At 31.2% G+C, this 20,230-nt stretch overlaps 1 long non-coding RNA gene and 1 pseudogene across 1 annotated transcript; one reads left to right on the plus strand and one right to left on the minus strand.

Moving 5' to 3' along the window:
- Nucleotides 1–1,143: 1,143 nt before the first annotated feature.
- Nucleotides 1,144–13,990, plus strand: LOC114733641 (uncharacterized). The gene is made up of 3 exons (XR_003739091.1): nt 1,144–1,354; nt 11,088–11,094; nt 13,980–13,990. It is a non-coding gene; the product is annotated as an uncharacterized LOC114733641 (long non-coding RNA).
- LOC114733637 (zinc finger protein WIP2-like) lies at nt 1,473–5,558 on the minus strand (annotated as a pseudogene).
- Nucleotides 13,991–20,230: the final 6,240 nt, after the last annotated feature.

Raw genomic sequence — 20,230 nt, forward strand, 5'->3', positions numbered from 1 at the left:
TTTATTTTTTTAAAAAACCTCTATATATATACACTTTGGATTTTTTAAATAAAAATTGCCCATTTTAAGGTTCAGATTAATGCCACTAGCACTAAGAAAACCATAATGCCACGTCACGACAAAAGGATCAGATTTGAATTGTCTTGTTGTTTCTGTTGTTCTACACAATCTACTCTGAATCTGATCACAAGAAACCATCGTAAAATCACGAAACCACTTGTAGTTTGATACACACACACTTTTTTTTTTTTTATTACAATCAATTTAAGTACTTGCACACACAGACATATTAACATTCATTTTTAATCGGGAAACTCATCCAAAAAAATAGGGAACATAATTAATTTTTATTATAATTAATTTAAATGCTTAAACACCCAAACATGTTAACTCTTAACGCTCGCGAATTCAGACCTCATCAAAATAAAATAAAATAAAAAACAAGGGGCATCGTTATAGTCCAACAACTTGCATATATAATGACTAATGTACTAACTCGTCTCCTAATATAAGAGTTAGTTTCATATTTAATTTGATTCTAAATATAAAACGTTAATTTATTTTATATTTCATATTTATCTATATTTTTTAAAGTAGCCCTTGTGGTGGTTGCACATGTTAAAAGTTTTCATATAAGGGTAATTCTAATATACATGACTAACAAGAGTATTTTAAAAAAGACAACGCCTATTTATATATTACAAAAAACTAATTTAACTAACTTCATTAATCTTCTTAAATTAATCAACTAGCTCTTACACTAATGATAAGGGATAATATTATTTTTTTTCTTTTATTAGTTAAAAATGACTATTCTCCAATTTAGATATATCCAACTTATCATCACCTTTTCCCATGTAATGACTTTTTTAACGGGACTCAACATCATGACTTTATTTGAGAAAACAAACATAAACTTTGGTCATCGAAAATGTACTGTTTACTTTCTTTTCTATAAGGTTAAATCTATAAATATATGTATATTTATAGACCACAAACGGATATATATACATATAATATAATTTATAACTTTAATTTGATCATAGTCAAGCAAAATTAATTTAGTAATTTATTTTTAAACAAAATGTCTAGAGTTATGATTTCAGCTAATCGCTTTTATTCTCAGAGTTTGTATAGGGTTTTTTTTTTGGATTTCTCCTCCGGTATTCCAGGGAAATAGGCGTCTTTCAGCCGTGACAACGTCCCCAGACTAATTCGGATCGAAGGCTTGCAAGGAACCTTTCGGTCGGCGCCCTCTGGCCCCTCAGGGTGCTGCATTCCCACAGCTCGAACTCGAGACCTGTGGTTAAGCTAGGACAGCCCCAGCCAGCTGACCTAACCCCTCGGGGTTAGAGTTTGTATAGGGTTTAGTAGAGCTTAACTGTAATTTAAATTGTACCACTAACAACACTGCTTTGCTCACTATATATGGATTGCCATATAAAACATCAAGCCAAGCCAGTCACCGAGCAGAATATATGACTTCTATCATCTCAGACTCTCAGAGATTCAAATGAGAGATATATTTACAGATCACAAAATCCGACACAAAAGTAAAAAAACAAGGCAGCCTAAATCATTACGAGACGAACGCGCGCAGTCAAACACATATAAGAGAGAACGAATACATCTAGATATATTAGTACAAGCTAGCATATATATATATATATATGATGTGAAATGAAACTGGAATATCATCATCGATCTGATCACATCAGAAACTAAAATAGAATTAAACCAAGCTAGCTAGGGGTTTTCACCATCTTGTTCAATCTCAGAAGCTGGCTCGTCTTCTTCATGCAAGCAGCAAGCTGCATGGCCATGGCCAAAGGCCTTGATGTGATCTTTAAGAGACCTTTTGTGTTTAAAGTCAGAACCACAACGACAGTACCAGAGCTTGCCGCAGTTCTTCTCGTGAGTCCTCCAGTCGCCTTTGACGGCGAACGGCTTCCCGCACTTCCGGCACATGTAGGGTTTGATGCCATGCTTTCTCTTGTAGTGAGTCTGCAGGGTTCTGAAGTCCTTCAAAGGCCTTGCTCGTGGATGTTCAATGTTGTGCTTGCAATCTGGTGCACAACAGTAACATGGGAGTCTTAGCATTCCCGTTGGTTGTGTCCCTTTTAGAGAATCTGCTCCTCTTCTGTATTGTGATCCATGTCCCCACATATGCATCTGCCACAAAAACCCATGATTTTGATAGTGATGATTCACACACACACGCACAGATTTATATATTTTCACAAAAGGCTATGTTTCTTTAAAATCTCAAAAATTTCACTTTTCTGCTGCATCTTTGTCTTCATTCACAATGTTTCTCCTCGTGATTTTTCTTTTTAATTATACATCCCTTTCGTTTTCCTAGCGCTATTAATTACTACTCTCTCTCTCTCTCTCTCTCTCTCTCTCTCTCTCTCTCTCACACACACACTCACTCACTCAGACGCACGCCCCACATAAATAGATACAGCAATCGCAAGTGTTATTATCAGACTATAATATATATAGTACCTCCGATCTTAATTATAAGAGCTAGTTGACTAGTTTGAGGAGATTAAAAAAAGAAGTTAAGTTACTTATTTATAATAAATATGTGTTGTCTTTCCTAAAATATCCTTGCTAATCAAGTATATTGGCTAGAACTACCATTGTTAGAAAGACTACTTTGAAAAAAAATATATAAATATGAGAGACAAAATGAATTGGGGTCTTATATTTAGAATCAAAATAAAAGTCAAACAAAGTCTTATATTAAGGGTGGGAGGTAGTATATTACAGTAATATACACTTTACAAGTGGTATTAGAATAGTCTCTCACATACATATATCATGTATTGAAAGTTTTAAGAAATAGATTTTTAGATGCATGAAAAAAATTACACTTGATCTACTTTTCCACTTACACAAACCCAATATGATTTATTAGTACTGAGATTTTGTGTGCATAAATTTACAGATAATGGGGGAAAAAAAAGTACACTTGTCTAAATCGTTGTCTTTAATATAGTAATGCTCCTCCTAATTTGATATGATATAATAGTATAATGTAAATGAAAAACACTGACTCTGTGTGGTCGACTAGTGCTATTATGATAGGCACTATTTAAATTTAATTGCTTTAAACTAGTCGAATAACTAAAATACTAATTTTTTTTATACGTAATGTTAATTTATGTTTCCTTCAGCGTTTTCTTCATAAACAAGAATCATCCTTGACCTAATAAGACTCAAATGCAGCAAATTTGCAGACTTGAGTGGATCAAGATCAACCACCGCAGAATAGGAAAGGAGTACAGATACATGCACAAACCCACATTAGTCAATTCCTCTTTTTTTCATCTTCTCTTTCATTCAAACTGAAAACTTCCGAACTGTTCAAGAAAAAAAAAGATAGATATAACTACCATATATCCCTAAAAAAAATTATATAGGTTAATTATTGTATGTATAGCAGTGATGGTGTGTGAATCCAAATTGAAGCCAGATGCTCTAAAGGCAAAAAAGATAGTGATTGTATATATATATACTTCAGTTAGAAAGATGACAAAAGGAGAGAGAGGAGGATGACTGTATAAAAAAAAAAATCTCATAAGAGCACTTTGTGCTGGTATGTTTTCTCCCTGACTCTGTCTTGATCTCTTTCTGGTGCTTGTAGAACAATAAAAGATCTTTTTTACTTCGAATTAATTAGTGGTTTAGATGAAGAAATTATAGGTTCTAATGAATTAATTGTCTTCCAATATCTTCAAGCATATACAATTATTTTAATATATTTTATGAAAGTCCTTCAATTGGCAGACAGTAAAAAAGAAATCTTTAAGTTTGATTTAACGTAACACATCTTTATTTCTTAAAAGATGATGCCATGACATGGATTATTCATTATTATATATGCTCTCAAACTGCCCTTGCTAGAAAGGGAAGATAACTAGAGAAACCATCTAGTTATTGATAAAAATAAAAAACTGAAAGAGAAAAGTCAGGACAGGCATCAAGAAAAACCTAGTGTAACGGTATGTACGTGTGAAGTTTCTTTTACATAACTGTGAAAATTAAAGGAGCTCTTATCATTTAATGTTTGCTTTTGTTATGTTCTCTAATTCAACATAGAGAAGTAAATATTTGAGATCTCTCTCCTCTCTCTATGTATAACCAATATGTGAAAGATGAATTCGAAAGCTTAATTCATGTCAACAAATACATCAAAACAAAAGAAGTTCTTAAGATAGTTTCTCATAGCTAATCATTTCACGTTTCCAGAAAAGGATGAGACAAGAGTAGGAACTTGAAGTTCGTACGATTAGTACAAAAAGTTCATTGTAGCTCAGATCCATTGCTCAGGCTTTCTTTTTCTTAATTCTTCTTAAAATATGCATATCAAAGGTATAGGAAGAATGGATCTTCAAGCTTCAGACACATGAGGTTCCAAGGTATGCTTTTATATCATCAAAGACGAGTCTTTTAAAATTTTTACTTTTCAGGTGCTTTGTTTACAGACTGAAATCTTTCAGAGACTGAATGAGCTCAGAGTCTTGCAGACAACTGAATTTTGATAAAAGAAATATCTGAATCCTGAAAGAGGCGGTGGTATTAATAATTTGTCTTGCTTTTTTTCATTCATTTGTGCAGCACAACGCTCTAGGTGACGTCAAAGTGTAAAAGGAACATATTCAGAGAATAGATTTACTAACTTTGTTTAAGAAAACAGCACTAGTAATTAGTTAAAGTACTGGTGATGACGAGTCTGAGACAGACCAAACAACGCACGTTCAGATGTGAATCTTAGATAAGAGTGCCATATTAATTAAAAAGAAGAAAAGAGAGAGCCATGAAAGAGGAAGAACATATTAGTTAAATGGAAAAAAAATTTAGGGTCTTTTACTTAAGTCAGATGAATTAATTAACAAGAAAAGAAATAACAAGAAACAAGTACCTGAAGATTATTGTATCTATTGAAAGTCTTTAAGCATAGAGGGCAGGAGAACTGAGTAGGGCCAATGAGAATCTGAGAAGGTGTTGGAATCCAATACTGACCCTTGTTTAATCTCTCCAAAGGGCATCCAGAAACCAAACTAAGTTCCTCTTTTTCAGCCATTTCAATAAACTTTGAGATCTGGCTTCTTGAACCCATATGAGGAGGTGGAGAAGAAGAAGTGTTCATGCTAGTAGGAAGCCCTATTCCTAGGGCTACCATCATAGTTCCTCTATCATCACCATCTTCGTCGTCATCTTCTTCATATTCTTTCTCCATTCTCTCATTCTTTCCCCCTCTTCCTCTTCTAGGGCTCTTTTGAGGGTTCGCTTGTTGTGAGGCTTAAATTGTTTATGAGAGGCAGGGCTTCTTTGAGAGGAGGGGAACTTGGAGGATGGCCTAAAGTGGAGAAACTAGAAGAGCTTTGGTATTGAATGGAAGATGATGTGCAGTGATTATTAGAGTACTGAGCATGAGGAGGGTATAAGGAATTACAGGCGTTGAATTGATGAGAAGTAGTAAAGGAAGAACAGTGATGAGGAGGATGAAGAAGAGGGATGAAGTTGAACCAAGACTGAGGATCTGGCATGGCTAGCGTTTAATGCTTGGCTATGCGATTTTGTTTTGGATGCTTTGGTTCTTTCGCCAGTTATGATAGATCGATCTGTGTATAAATATTGTGTGCTTATATGTGTGTGAGAGAAGGTTAAACACAGTGTAGAGAGAGAGAGAGAGAGAGAGGATATGGTGATGAGGGGAAATGGAGAGCCATAGGCATGTTTCAGGGTAAGGAAAAGTTGAGGTAGATTAGGTCAAACGTAAAAAGGCGGGGCAGAAAAAAGATAATTATAAATAACCCCATTTAATCTGTTGTAGAACTGATGACACTGGGATTAATTTAAATTCTAAAATGATTGGCATGATATAATTATTTCTTGCCTTAGTTTTCCTATTCTGTGGTAGATCTGTAGATAGATGCTTTAATGGATTTGTGTTGATATTAAGAGTGCGCATGTCACAAGAAAAATTAGAGTGTTTTACAAATCTAAGGATGTCATAGCTTAATTAGTCAGAATGAAATACTGGAATTTTGTCTCTTAGTTATAATTAGAAAAAGGATGGTGAGTGATCTAGAGCTAAATCTAGGTAAACATTTTGAATGAAGAATTTTGGCAAGTGCTTGAACATTGCTTTTGGCATTCTTGTATAGCAGTCTGCAGTTCCACAAATTATTCATTACTGGCTTTATGCTTTATTCATCTGTATTAATAATTAAAATTTATCATAAGCCCTAGACTAGCTAGTGAAATCATACAAATCAACGCGTATTTGTTTAGTTAGCTGTTATTGTTCTTAGTAATCACATCTCTTTTGACATAATAAATTATATGTCTGGCTCTATAACAATTGGTTTGCAAAAAAGTAAATGAACAAAACTAATTAAATACATGCATGAAAACATATTAAATGAAGTTGTGAACTAATTTTGACCAAAGATATTAAATTGGTGGAAGGTAAAAGAAGAAAGGCAAAAAGTGTGTGAAAGGGAGAGAAGAAATTACCCCCCTGCGAAACAATAAGAGGAATTAAAGGCTTTTTAAGGAGAAAGGCAAACGTGGAGTCAGAAATTGGACTTGCAGGTTGTCTCCCTTCCCTTGAGATAAGAGAACGTCGTCGCACCACACACACACACACACAAAAGAAAAGTAGAGAGAGAGTGAGAGAGTGAGAGAGATAGAGAGAGAGAGGGCTTTCTGCTGTGATTCTTAAGTTCTCTTTCTTTCTTAATTTCTTTCTCTCTTGCTCCAAGCAAACGAGTTGTTGTTTCAGGCTTTACCAACTTCCAGTATTTGCTTGGATTGGCGTGTTTGCTGTTTAGGGCTTCTCACATTAATTTCAATTACATTTGGACTCATACATCAAAGAGAAGCTAACTGTTGTGTTGATCTTAGCCCGCCATTATTATTAAATGGATCTTGAAGTTATCATCATCATGATTATGAATGTTCCTCTTACAGAGCACAGAGCCATTTTCTTTGAAAATTTCAGTTTCCCAAGCTATCATTAACCATCCTTTTATGATTTCTAAATCACCATCTTCTAGTTTTCTTCCACTCTCTCTATCTCTACCCCTACAAACACAGAGAGACAAGTATTAGATATATAGATATTGAAGGGTAAAAGTTATATATGACTCAGGAACATGTATAAGAGTGCTGTTAGTTAACAAAGAGGTGCGTTGTGTTGCACACAAAAAATAAAGGCAGCAGGCAGAAAATGACGTTTGAATTGTATGTTTTCATTCTCATATTCAAGTTTTGCAGGTATGAGTGTCAGATATCCTCTAGTGAATTTAATTCAATTGCTTTTATTACAAAGAAAAAAATATTAAAGAGAGAAATTTCCAATAAGAAACGGCCAAGCCTTTGAACACATGGAGCTCACATCAAGCAGACAGAATTTGGTGACATTTTTACAGGTTGGACGTGTATGTACAGGCCAAGCCATATATTTACACATTTTCATACGAGCTTGAAAATGAAAGGAACAAGGCAGTGCGTAGTGAGATATATATATATATATATATATGAGTGTGTGTGTGTGTGTAGAGAGAGAGAGAGTTAGAGAGAGATAAGGAAACAAGTAGCTAGGTGACAGTGAAGCAGCAGACAGAAACAACGATGGGCAAAAGCTACGTTTTGCTCCAATAATGACAGATCATGCTGGGCTTATTTTGTTAGGAGAAAGCATGGAAACAAGTTTAATCAATTTCATGTTGGATAGAATTAATGTTAGAAGAATGGATAAATAAATTAAATGAAAATGATCTCTTAATAAAACTTTCACCTTAAATTATTATTATGTTGATAAGAACATGTATACATACTTATATCTATGTGATATTAGCACGCGAGATGTAAATATTGAAATACTCTTTAAATTAAATTTGCTAGAGTTGGTGAGGTTATATATGATGAGTGAAACAACAGGAGTTGTGTCACTCGAATGCAATAATTCTAAATTCAGTGAGACAATGGTAATTGGCTTTGTTAATAACATCTACGTACGTACAATCTTGTACATATCATATGTAAAAGTGATATGTTTTTAATGCCCAAAAAAGTGATTCTGCAAAACCATTGATTGAATCTGTGGCGAGTACCATGTGTTGGCAAAAAGAATATGTGAGTACCATATAGACTTTTAATTCGATTAAATCATATCATAGCAAGAAAAGGCTAAAGAAATTTTAATAATTTCATGATCCAGTCGCTTTCATTGGGTGGAAAAGAAAAAAAGAATAAACCCATTTTGTCCTAGTGAATGGCCCTATATGGTTGGATGATTGACGGTATGAAAGACAAAGGAGATTACGCTTATTGAAAAAATTGAAATATATATATAAGTGTCACATCCTTAATTAAAATATAGATGAGGTATAACCCGCAATTTCAGGCAGCATGCAGGAACCCATCATCTCCAACCCAAATTCTATCCATACCTTCTTGGACCGCATGTTGTTACATATCTTCTTCACAAAACTTTAACTTTATACACCAAAAAACTTTAATTTAAGCATACTTATCTCTATTAATTTTATATATTGTGATTTAAAAGAAAAAAAAAAAAAAAGATAACAATGTTTCTTCTTCTTCTTTTTTGAATAAACCACCCAGTGTCCGAAAGTAACGCAATAGGATCCAACTGAAAATCACGCTGATTAAGTTAGCATAGCCTCTTAAATTTTTTTTTTTTGGGGTCAAAGCATAGCTTCTTAATTAGCAACTTAGATATATGCTCATTATCGATATTTTTCAGGTTTTATTAACAAAGTGTGATGGTAACTTCTTAAACTTCATGTATACGTACATATAAACATTGACCTGTAATTAAGTCAGCCGTAGATAATCCTCTACAATGTCACATTTAATTTGTGGAATAATGGCCTAATTAATTAAGGACAATCATTATTATCAATGCAAAATTAAAAGTGTTAGAGGGTTCGTTATTGTGTGTGTGTATGAAAACTAGAATTCAAAGAATAAAGTATAAACTACTCCTTTTGTCTTTAATGTAAGATCTTATTAACTAATTTGAGTAGATTAAATATGTTAGTTAAATTAGTTAATATGATATATTTTTCTAAAATATTCTAAGTATTTTTGTTAATTCCCTCGCCCCCTCCTACTTGATTATTGTTGAAAAAATATTAATAGGATTGATGTGGAAAAAAATTATAACAATATAAAATAGGTCTCACATATAATACTAACATCAATTCGTCAATTATATTTTATATTAAGGACAAGAGAGTAATATTGATATTTTGAAAAAAGCAAAAAGTAAATTGCCCATAGGTTTTTTTGGGTCACAGATTAAACTAAATGCAAAATATATTTATAAAGCTCATGAAACGAATAAATGCGGAAGGAAACGCAACCTCAACCTTGCCCCAGAAACCCCAAAAAAAAAACAAAAACAAAAAAACAGAGGGAGAATAAAATCACAAAGATTCCTATATTCTCTCTTCGCAAAACTCAATTCTTGGCCGATGGATCAATTTTGATGGTCAGATCGATCCCCCAAAATACAGCTCAACACATTTTTAGGATTGATTTGGGCCTTTTAAAATTAGTCTAATCATTAACCAATAGGTATTGTCCTAGTGATTAAAAGAATTATGATAAGCTTTTTTTGGCCAAAAAGAAGTAAAAGAATTATTAATAAAATTAATCTAATGGCTAAAATTTAAATGGAGATAAAATGAAAAAAGGCATTTCAAATGGATAGATCCAATTTTGAATTTTGTACAATTTTGAATCTTTTGTTTGATAAACTAAAACCTCATCATGTTAAACAATAATGTATTATACAAAAATAAAATGACAACTAATTGTTATGAAATTATTTATATTGAAATTTTATTTTTTTAGGACAATATTTAAATCAAGTTTTTTATATCCTTTATGTCAAGTGCTCCAAACAAACATGATCATGTGTCCTATTGTTAACATATTAACATTTAAAAACTTGACCTAAGTTTAATTTTTTTCCCCCGTTTTTAAGTCATCGGTCATGTGTTATATGAAAAAAAATTCTATCACAATTTAAGTATCAAAAGTAGCACTTTTTAAAATAAGTTACAGCAAAATTTATCGTTATCTACAAAAAGGACTTGTTTAGCATGAATTAAAACTAACTTTTTAATTATGATTTATGAAATAGAAGATAAGTATATGAACAAAATTTTATTTCAACTTACATGAGAATGCTTATGAGTGATTATAAATTGCAAATCCAAACAAGGGCTAAGTAAATACGCTTGTAAGTTGAATGGGCATTAAGTTTGTTTGACAATGATGTTGTCCCTAAAAAACCAGAAACTTATTAAATAGTGTGTCTGAAATCTCTCTATCTTAAGATTGAGACTATTTTCTGCTTCAATTCCTATTTATCTCTCCAAATAAAATATGAAATGTTTCTTAGTTTATAGCATAGTAAATTATCTCTCTATTTATCCCTTAATTGTTCCATTAGGATTGTTTGTCACTAAGAGAAATATTGTGTGTCAATTCCTCCCAATTAGATGATTGACAATCAACTCACCAACTATCCATTTAAGGAATAAGAAACCCTAGAACGAAAATATAATTCTTTGTTTCCAAAATATATACTATGTTTCGATTACTTAGTTCGTGATACACTACACATAATAAATAATATAATAAAATCAGTTTTATTATATATAATTAATTTAAAATAGGGTTTTAAATAATTTATTATTCATGACCACCTCTAGTTTCTGAAATTATTCTTAGGAGACCTTGGTCATTTTCCAAAATAAATGTGTGTTGACCAAAATGCTCTTCAGCATTTAATATTATCCAGAGAAAATTTGGAATCACAACTTCCAAATTTAGCTCACCCAAACTCAAATGCATTGTTAGTAATTCAACAATTTAATAGCCACATAAAAGGAAAATTAGAAGTGCTACTCCCAAATATAGCATACTCAATTTCAGAATGCCTCAATTAGGACAGAAATCCTCAGAAACAATGTCAAACATTGAAGTCCTATGACCAATTAATTTTCTCTCAATACATAAACGACACAAAGGAAATCCGTAGATTAATTGCTCATATGGGACCTAATTAATTAATATACATGTTAGGGTATAATAATTAACAGTGAGGAAAAATACAGGAGTTAAATATGTGTGTGTGGCAAGATGCTATATTCCCGCTGCTGCTTCATAAAAAGTTTCTGTGAAGAGTCACAGCGACCCATTAGGTAGCTACCTTCATTAACTTGAAATTGGAGAGACCCACAGCCTCGTCACTCTCTATCTCTTTAACCCAAAACATTGTCTCTACCTTATCTATCTATATAAATATATATATGTCCCCTTAATACGGTTTGAAAGCGAAATATCAGTGCATGCAGCAATATTTGTGCAGAAAATTCTTGGCCTTGTGTTATGTGTGGGATGTAGGGTACTGAGTACTGAAGTTGACACATGAGAAGAGGGAGAGGCCTCTCTCTATTGCTATATAAACAAAACCATAATTGGAACTCACTGTTCACATACACATCTTCCGTCACTCTTTTTCCCTACACGCCATTGATGATTTCTCTTTTAGTGTTTTCCAGCCAGCCAGCTCTGAGAGATTATTATTGTCTCACAGAAAATGATAGCCCAGCTTCTCCTTCGCTAGGGTCCATCCATCTTTAATTTCATATATATGTTGTGTGTGCGTGTGCGTGTGCGGAGCGCAAAAAGTTATCCAATAATTATTGTATTGCTAATGAAGCTACCATAATTAGCTTGCTTTGTTTCATGAAAACACATGGAACTTTAAAAGAAAATTCCATTGAGAAGCTTAGCTTTCAGTATTGTTTGTTGGAGCTCAGTGAATGAACGATGATGGTGTTGACTAGAGAATACTTAGTAAGTATATACATACATGCATGCATGGCTCTTGATATGGGCGTACGTCTGTGCGAGAGTGATTAATTAGTGCCTTCCACCAATGTGTTGGGACTTAGTCAAGCAAAAGTAGTTTCTCACAACATAACAAACTACCATTCAAATTTCTATTGAAAAAAGTACTCGCATTTAGTAGCCAATAATACTTCAAATAGAACTGTCTCTAATAAGAGATTACCTGTTGATGATAGCTCCTAAATTTTCTAAAAATTCAATAGATCTTTTAACTCATCTCTAATATTGCTATGAAGATTTTGCCTGTGGCAACAGATGCAAATAATTATAATTAATACAAGTCGTGCCCAATGATACTATCCTTCAGAATTATTTCGTAACCACTAGCAAAGTAAGAAGTGGCACTCCCCAAAATTAAATAGATTCTTTCTGCAATAACAAAGTGAGCATAATAGGAAAAGATTTTAAAAAAAAGTCGAATTATTTATTTATAAAAAAATGTGTGTTGAATTACTTAGAACACCTCTTTTAATCATTTACAGGTGAAGTACCCCATTAATAAAAGCTCTCTTTTAATATGTGCAAACAATAGGAATAATTTGAGAAAAAAATTATAAACTTAGGAGATAAAAGTATATTGAAGTATTATATTTATAATAACAAGGATTTGGTCTAATAGAAGGGACCAATTACCTACGATATGATGAACTAAGGTTCAAATTTCTATTTGGAGATATATTCACACTTAGTGGCTGACAGTACCTCAAATCAGATTATCTCTACTAAAAAGATATATTTTCCTGGGAAAAAAAAAAAAAGTAAAGCAAGTGAGTAGCACAATTTGTATTGAGATTCATACCACTCTTCACTCTGTGCTTTCCAAATATAATTGTAAATAAATTCATATGACATCTAACCCTTGGATGATGAGAATGATTAGTTTTAACTTACACAAATTCCTTGCCTATACGAGACAACATGATAAAGATTTTCCAATATCAAATCATCTAATAGGAGGTTATACACTTGATCAAGATATTACATAGTCTCATAATATGTTACTTTATAAAAAGATAGCTTGTATTAACAAAGCGCCTTTCAAAATAACTTTTGTTTTGAAAACTTTTTTTTTTTTTGGTGAGATGTAGGTATCCTCCTATTAGAAGCAATCATGTTTGAGGCACTGTCACACATCAAACATGAGCACCTCTCCTAAAAAGCATCCCAATATTGGTTTATCATATTATGAAGGATTGACCCCTTTTATTAGATTCAACCCTAATATAATATTTTTGGTACAAAGTCCAACACAATTACATTTACAATTTTTTATCTTGGCCCAACAAACCTAGTAAAAGGATCCATCTCAGGCCCAAATAAAGCCTGATTTCATGTCCTTATGCTGGGTTGGAACAACTCAAACGCCATGCACATCAAACGCACAGGAGGTTGAAGACGATGCTTAGCGAGTTTGGTTCTGTAAATCTGACGTATTATAATTTCTTTTTTCAAATTTTCTGACTTGGAAGGCATAAAGGAATTTCTAATGATGCTTTTTTGTCATGTAGGATGACACAGTAATGATGAAGAATGAGTTATAGATGATGAGGGTAAAATTATTAAAGATAAAAGAGTTTGAGGACTGAGTTGAGTTTTCGGTGAGTTAAACTGTAGGGATTAAATTACACCAAATTATAATTAATGAACTGAGTTTTAGGTAATTAAGTCAAAATTTCAGGAATTAAAATATTAATTTTCCCTATATAAAGAAGAAGCACAAAATCATTTAGCATGGACGCATTGCCAATAGATTGCTAAGTGGCATTATATCAATCTACTTTGGTTTTAAATATAGAAACTAGATAAGAGTTTTTTTTAAAAGAATATAATATTTCAATCCAATTTATCTCTTAACACGCATTTGTTATAAATAACTAACTTAATTAATTTTATTTGTAAGGAATTTTTGTATAAAACTGTTAGGATATTTGCCTAATTTATCCATGATTGATTAATATGGTATTTGTTTTCACTTTGGTTTTAGTCCCTTAAATTTCAAACCTTAGATTTTAGTTTCTTAAAAGGCAAAGTGGTATAGGTATTTATTGAATTATAAGGACCAATATTTTAAATAAAAAAAATTTGAGAGACTAAAACCTATAATTTGAAACTTGAAGAGGCTAAAACCAAAATAAGAACAAATTTAAGAACAAAATTTGTATTGACCCACTAAAATAAATAATAAAATCTCTTTTTGTTTTATCTTAAAGATGATGTTTCTTTGTACACATGACTATTATTAGTATATCAATATCAATATAAATGATATAAAATTTATAAAAGAATAATATTTATAAATTATAAATAGTACAGTTGACTTTAAATTCTGAGTGATCACAAAACCTCTAATTTAATTAACTTTTTATTTCTTGAACTTAAGTTATTTTCTTCTATAAGGGCTAAATTAGTAGTTTATGAAATAAACCTTGTGAAGCTTGAAGAAATATTGATGAATGGTAGCGAGGCAGTGAAACTTGCTGGTATTCCTTCTCCAATTTCGGCGGTTCCTATTTCCCATGAAATCAAATATAATATCCTTTCTAATTCCTTCCATTTCATCAACTTGGCTCTATCATCATATTCAAAGAAAATATTCTATTCCCTGTTTTTTATTATTCTATTCTCAAGCAGCAGGTGATGTGCTTCTTTTTTTTTTAATTAATTTTTTATTCCCGATATTTTTTTTGGGGGGGGGGGGGGACGAAAGAACGCAATGGGCTGCTTCTTTCAATAGCCCAGAACTCTATTCAGTTGAAACAAGGAGGCCCAACGGCTTCCCTCTTCCAAGTTAGAGGATAACGAAATATTTATAGTCTCTAATTGCTTGTGTTTTTTATTATCTTTTTTTTTTTGCCCTTTAGGCTGGTTTAGCATTTCAAAGAAAAAACAAAACAAAACAAAGTATTTGTTTATGGATAATACTTATATCAAATTTATTATGCTTATTGTGTCAAGTTCTCTAATAACATATAACTATATGTCATATTTTTGAAATATTCACACTTAATTATAAATCAAATAAAACAAAAAATAATATACGATCATATATTATTAAAAAACTTGACATAATAGATCTAAGAAACTAGGCCCAAGTTTTTCCCTTTATTTATTCCCTGATGAGCTAAAAATCCTGTTAGTTAACATATTACATACTATGTGGTCGTTAAGCAGCCATGGCTATGATGAAATATGGAACGTTCAAATTTTAAATTAGATGGTTTAAATTTAAAATTTAACACATAAAGGTCAATGGCAAATTGTCCTGAACGAGACTCCAAACTTAACCCTCACACTAACATGGGGCCTTTCGCTGTTTTCCTTTCTCTTTTTTTTTAATGATAAAAGAAATTCAAATGTTATTACTAAAGAAAATGTAGTACTAGATATACAACAATGCTGGCAAAAAGAAAAAAAGAAAAAATAGGGGGAAAAAACAGAAGACAAAGAACTGAGAACTACAATATCTAAACTGAAAAGCAATTTCCCAAAAAATACGATATCCTACTTCATGATTCCCTTCCATTGAGTTAGCCGTTCGTGCAAAATATTTATAGAAACCGATTGCCAAAGAGAAGAACGGAAAATTAACAATCCAGTTACGAGAATACTCCTTCGGTCTTTAATATAAGACCTATTTAACTAATTTGATTAGATTAAGAAAATTAAATAAGTTAGTTAATTATAAGAAATGTGACATGTTTTTCCTAAAATACCATAATAATTTTTCTTAATATTCCATCTCTCTCTTCTACTTGATTATGGTTGAGAAAGTATCCATATGGGTAATTTAGTGAAAATTGATAAATATGATAAATGAGTCTTATATTTATGACCAAAATCAACTTAATAATTGGATTTTATATTAAAGACCGGAGGAGTACTATAAACATTTACATTTGAAAGAATGATCTCCCAATGTTCACGAAACCATTAAGGGGGTGTTTGGATAGAAACCAAACCATGGTTTTAGAAGTGCTTTTACGGATTACGAAGTAAATATGTGGAGGAGATTACCTCGTTTTGCGGAAAAGTGCTTTTGAAACCATGGTTTTGGGTTTCCTAAACACCCCCTAAAAATATTGAAGAGTATGACCATACAAACATATCTATGAACGACATATTGCAGTTTTGCTTTTATCAGTGGCGAAATTTGAGCTTTGAGCATGGATAGTTGGAGCCAGGAGAAGCGTGTCTTGATTGTGAGAAAAAGCTACATGGGACAGATAAATAGCATGTTTGATCTCTATTATTTTACGGGAAATTCACTAATTGCTTCTTATAATTGAGCCATCTATAATCTTAGCCAACTAGACTTTTTTTCCCTACACACAAGCCTTTATTTATTGGAGATGATTCTATTCGAAAAATTATTAAACACTAATTATAAGCATATCTTTCAAAAAAAGTTAGAATTTTAATTCTTTAGGTTATAAAGAATTTGTCTCACTTTAAACTCGTAGGAAAACATTTCTTCTTTATTTTGCGTATATATCAACAAAAGCGCAAGTTGGCAAAAAGGAAAAGAAATGGGCAAACTATTCCCCCCCCCCCCCCGGGAAACTAGATATCGTTATACTGAGATGAGATGGATAGATAATAACTGTAAAAGAACCTTTTCTTTGGGAAATTGTCTTTTGTTTTTCAAGTAACTAAACTGAAATGTGTAAACTGAGATGGATGGATAATAACTTCTATTTAAAACACTTATTTTTTAGAGATGTTTCTTGAAGCATTTTTTTTTTAACTTTTTTTCCTTTTACAATAATTGAAACTGGGTCTTTCCCTCTAACAATATCAAGAGACTTATTGCGTCTACGATTTTACCTTCGAAATTTCATTTATTATGTTAATATATTTTCTTAACTATAAAACAGGGCCTTCACTTAACCATGCCAAAGAATATGACATATATTGATTAAGTTATTTCTAATAAAAAAATGGTTCAATTAAAATGACTGCCTTAATAAACAAGATTTCTTAATTAATTAATTAATGAAAAGCCATGTGGCAGGCTACCAAATCGTAACCCGTATTTGTCTAGGTGACATTTCCTTCGAGATTACCAATAAAATAGGTTAATACCAAAAAGGTGGCTTTGGAGGAATTTTGTTGAAATGACATGAACGAAAATACCCCATGAAAAGTTTGATATCATTACGTTTGAATATCTAGATATTTTACTTTTTAAGGGTGGATTTAAATTTTAATTTTAGATTTAAAACCTCATATTTAAAATTTGACTTTTAAAATTTATATATTAAAAGATTTTTATTTCGATGGCATTAAAAATTTTAAATTTATAACCCGTCGCTCGCCCTTCAAATCAGCTACCCAAAGATCAATTGGTTATTAAAATACAGATCATTAATTTAATCAGTAACATAATAGAATTATAAAGTATAGGGCATCACTATTAATGATTTATGATTACCAATTTAAATATATAATATTTTATAGTTAAACTCCGATATATGTGGGATTCCCAGAGCTGGTACACCAAATATCTATGCGAATGTTATGTCACAAAAATATTACTCCTCCGGTCCTAATTATAAGACCCAATTGACTTATTTGAGAAGATTAAGGAAGTAAGTTAAGTTGGTTATTTATAATAAATAAGTGTTGTCATTCCTAAAATATCCTTACTAATTAAGTATATTGGCTAAAACTATCATTATTAGAAGGATTATCTTGGAAAAAAATGCATAAATATAAGAGATAAAATGGATTCGGGTCTTATAAATAGGACCAAATAAAAAGTCAAATGGGGTCTTATAATAAGGACCGAAGGAGTATTATATTTTCTCCCATTCTAAAAATATAAAAGTTAATTAAAATGTTCGTTTGGTTTAAAAGAGTGTTTAGATTAATTTTTTAAAAATGATTTTATGAGATATGAAATGTGTTTTGTCTCAACTTGCATAAAAATATTTTTTTAATTACTTTTAAAGGATATCAAACACTCTTTTAAATAAACATATTTGTCTTATCCAACAAGCGCTGTGAGGATGATTTTATTTAGGGTTTATTTAAAATGATTTATAAGTAATTTTTTATTTTGGCAGAATGTATGTAAATAGAGTGAAATGCTGATCCAAACAAGCCCTTAAATTATGAGAGAGTTTGGATACCCCGAATCAATTAAAAAAATACGTTAACACAAGCTGAAATAAATTTTAGAAAAATTGGAATGAGGTTCCACTTAACAGCATTAAACACAAAAAAGTCTATTAAAATTGTCAAATTATTCTCAAGTTCTAAAGAATCTCATTGCAAAAAAATATTATTTATTTAATTACCAAATTGTCCTTGTTTATTTTTTTTAAGTTTGTATGGATAATTGAAATAGCAGTCATTGATAACTTAAAGTGTCATGATAAATAGCTATCGCAGCAAGTATTGACAACTTATGAATTATATTTTGTGATAAGGTTTCTTAGGATTTCAGAATAATTTGATGATTTGAAAGGATCTTTTTATATTTCTTTTTTTTAGGTGGGACTATGTTGTAATTTCCCCATAAACTTTCCTCACACATGTATACCACGTGTAAAACTGAAATGTAAATTTCCTTCTCTTCATCCAAACACACCCATAGTGCTGTTGACTGATCTATAATCACGTTTCATTTACTACGTTGGAAAAGTCCCTTTGGCTCACTTTTGACCAAACCCGCCCGCCTCCGCCCTCCAGACGTTTCTCTTTTAGAGAGTAAATTTTCTGAATGGAATCTGTTCAGTTGAAGAGTAATCAAATTCTAGAGAAAACAAATAATAAAATTTGGCCCAAAACAATAAAGTCAAATTAATTATTTTAATCTTTTTTTTCCTTTTTCAATTATCTTTCTTCCAGATGATAAACGCCATCCGTTAACCGTTTGGTATCCACTTGCGTTGAGCTTTCCAAGGGCACCAGGCAGCAATTATTTATAATTTAATTGCATAATTTACTTTGCTTCGGACGTGCACCGGTATGTTCATCTCTTTTGTTAAAGATGCGCTCTTGGCCTTCCTTGATCGGGTTTTATAAAATTTATGTTCATCTCTTTAGTTAGAGATGCGCTCTTGGCTTTACTTGATCGAGTTTTATAAAATTAGGAGGTACTAGTATAATATTATAAAATTGTGATTCTATTGTACAAAACAATATAATTTTTTTTTGTTGAAATATAAAATAATACTTCTCTGGTCTTATTTATAAGGTAAAAAGAGAAGACACTTTTTGATCATATTTACAGGATACTGAGGTTTACCCTAATTTATTATTGTGTTGACTTTTTTTACATGAAGTATAATATCTATTAGATATAGATAAAATTGAAAAGTTGTTCAATTTTAAATAAGAATTAATAAAATTTAAAGTTTTTTTAATATGTGTGAAATATATTAAAAGTGACTTATAAATAGAATAAAAAAAGTATTATTAAATATAAATATAATGGCATTTAAAATAGTTTTGTCATGTAAAAGTGCTCTTTCAAGTGCTTTTTGTGCGTACCAAACACCCCTAAATCATATATCAAAACAAGTGAAACCAGACTAGCTGAAAATGTGATGACTCATAAAATATTACTTCCAATTTTTAATATAAGAAAAAATTTATTAATCTGAGTAGAATAAGAAGGTTAAATAGGCTACATTAAATTATCACATTTATCATTTCTTAAACTAATTATCTCAGTTTATAAACTTATATACTACCTCCGGTCCTAATTATAAGACCCAGTTAACTAATTTGAGAAGATTAAGGAAGTAAGTTAAGTTAGTTATTTGTAATAAATAAGTGTTGTCATTCCTAAAATATCCTTGCTAATTAAGTGTATTGGCTAAAACTATCATTATTAGAAGAACTATTTTGGAAAAAATACATAAATATGAGAGACAAAATGTATTGGGGTCTTATAATTAGGACCAAACAAAAAGTCAAATGGGGTCTTATATTAAGGACCGGAGGTAGTATAATCTAGTGATACCTATAAATACTTTAGAAAAGTCATACTACCTTTGGACTTTACTATAAGAGTTTATTTGACTTTTATTTTGATTCTAAATATAAGACCCTAATTCATTTTGTCTCTCATGTCTATCTATTTTTCTTCAAGATAGTTCTTATAATAATAATAGTTCTAACCGGTATATTGGTTTAGTAGGAATATATTAGGAAAAATAATATATATTTGTTACAAATAACTAACATAAATAATTTTTTTAATCTATTCAAATGAGTCAACTAATTCTTATATTAAGGACCAACATAA

Source organism: Neltuma alba, unplaced genomic scaffold (genome assembly GCF_004799145.2).
Source record: "Neltuma alba isolate B1F8T4 unplaced genomic scaffold, ASM479914v2 tig00013022_pilon, whole genome shotgun sequence".
Lineage (NCBI taxonomy): Eukaryota > Viridiplantae > Streptophyta > Magnoliopsida > Fabales > Fabaceae > Neltuma > Neltuma alba.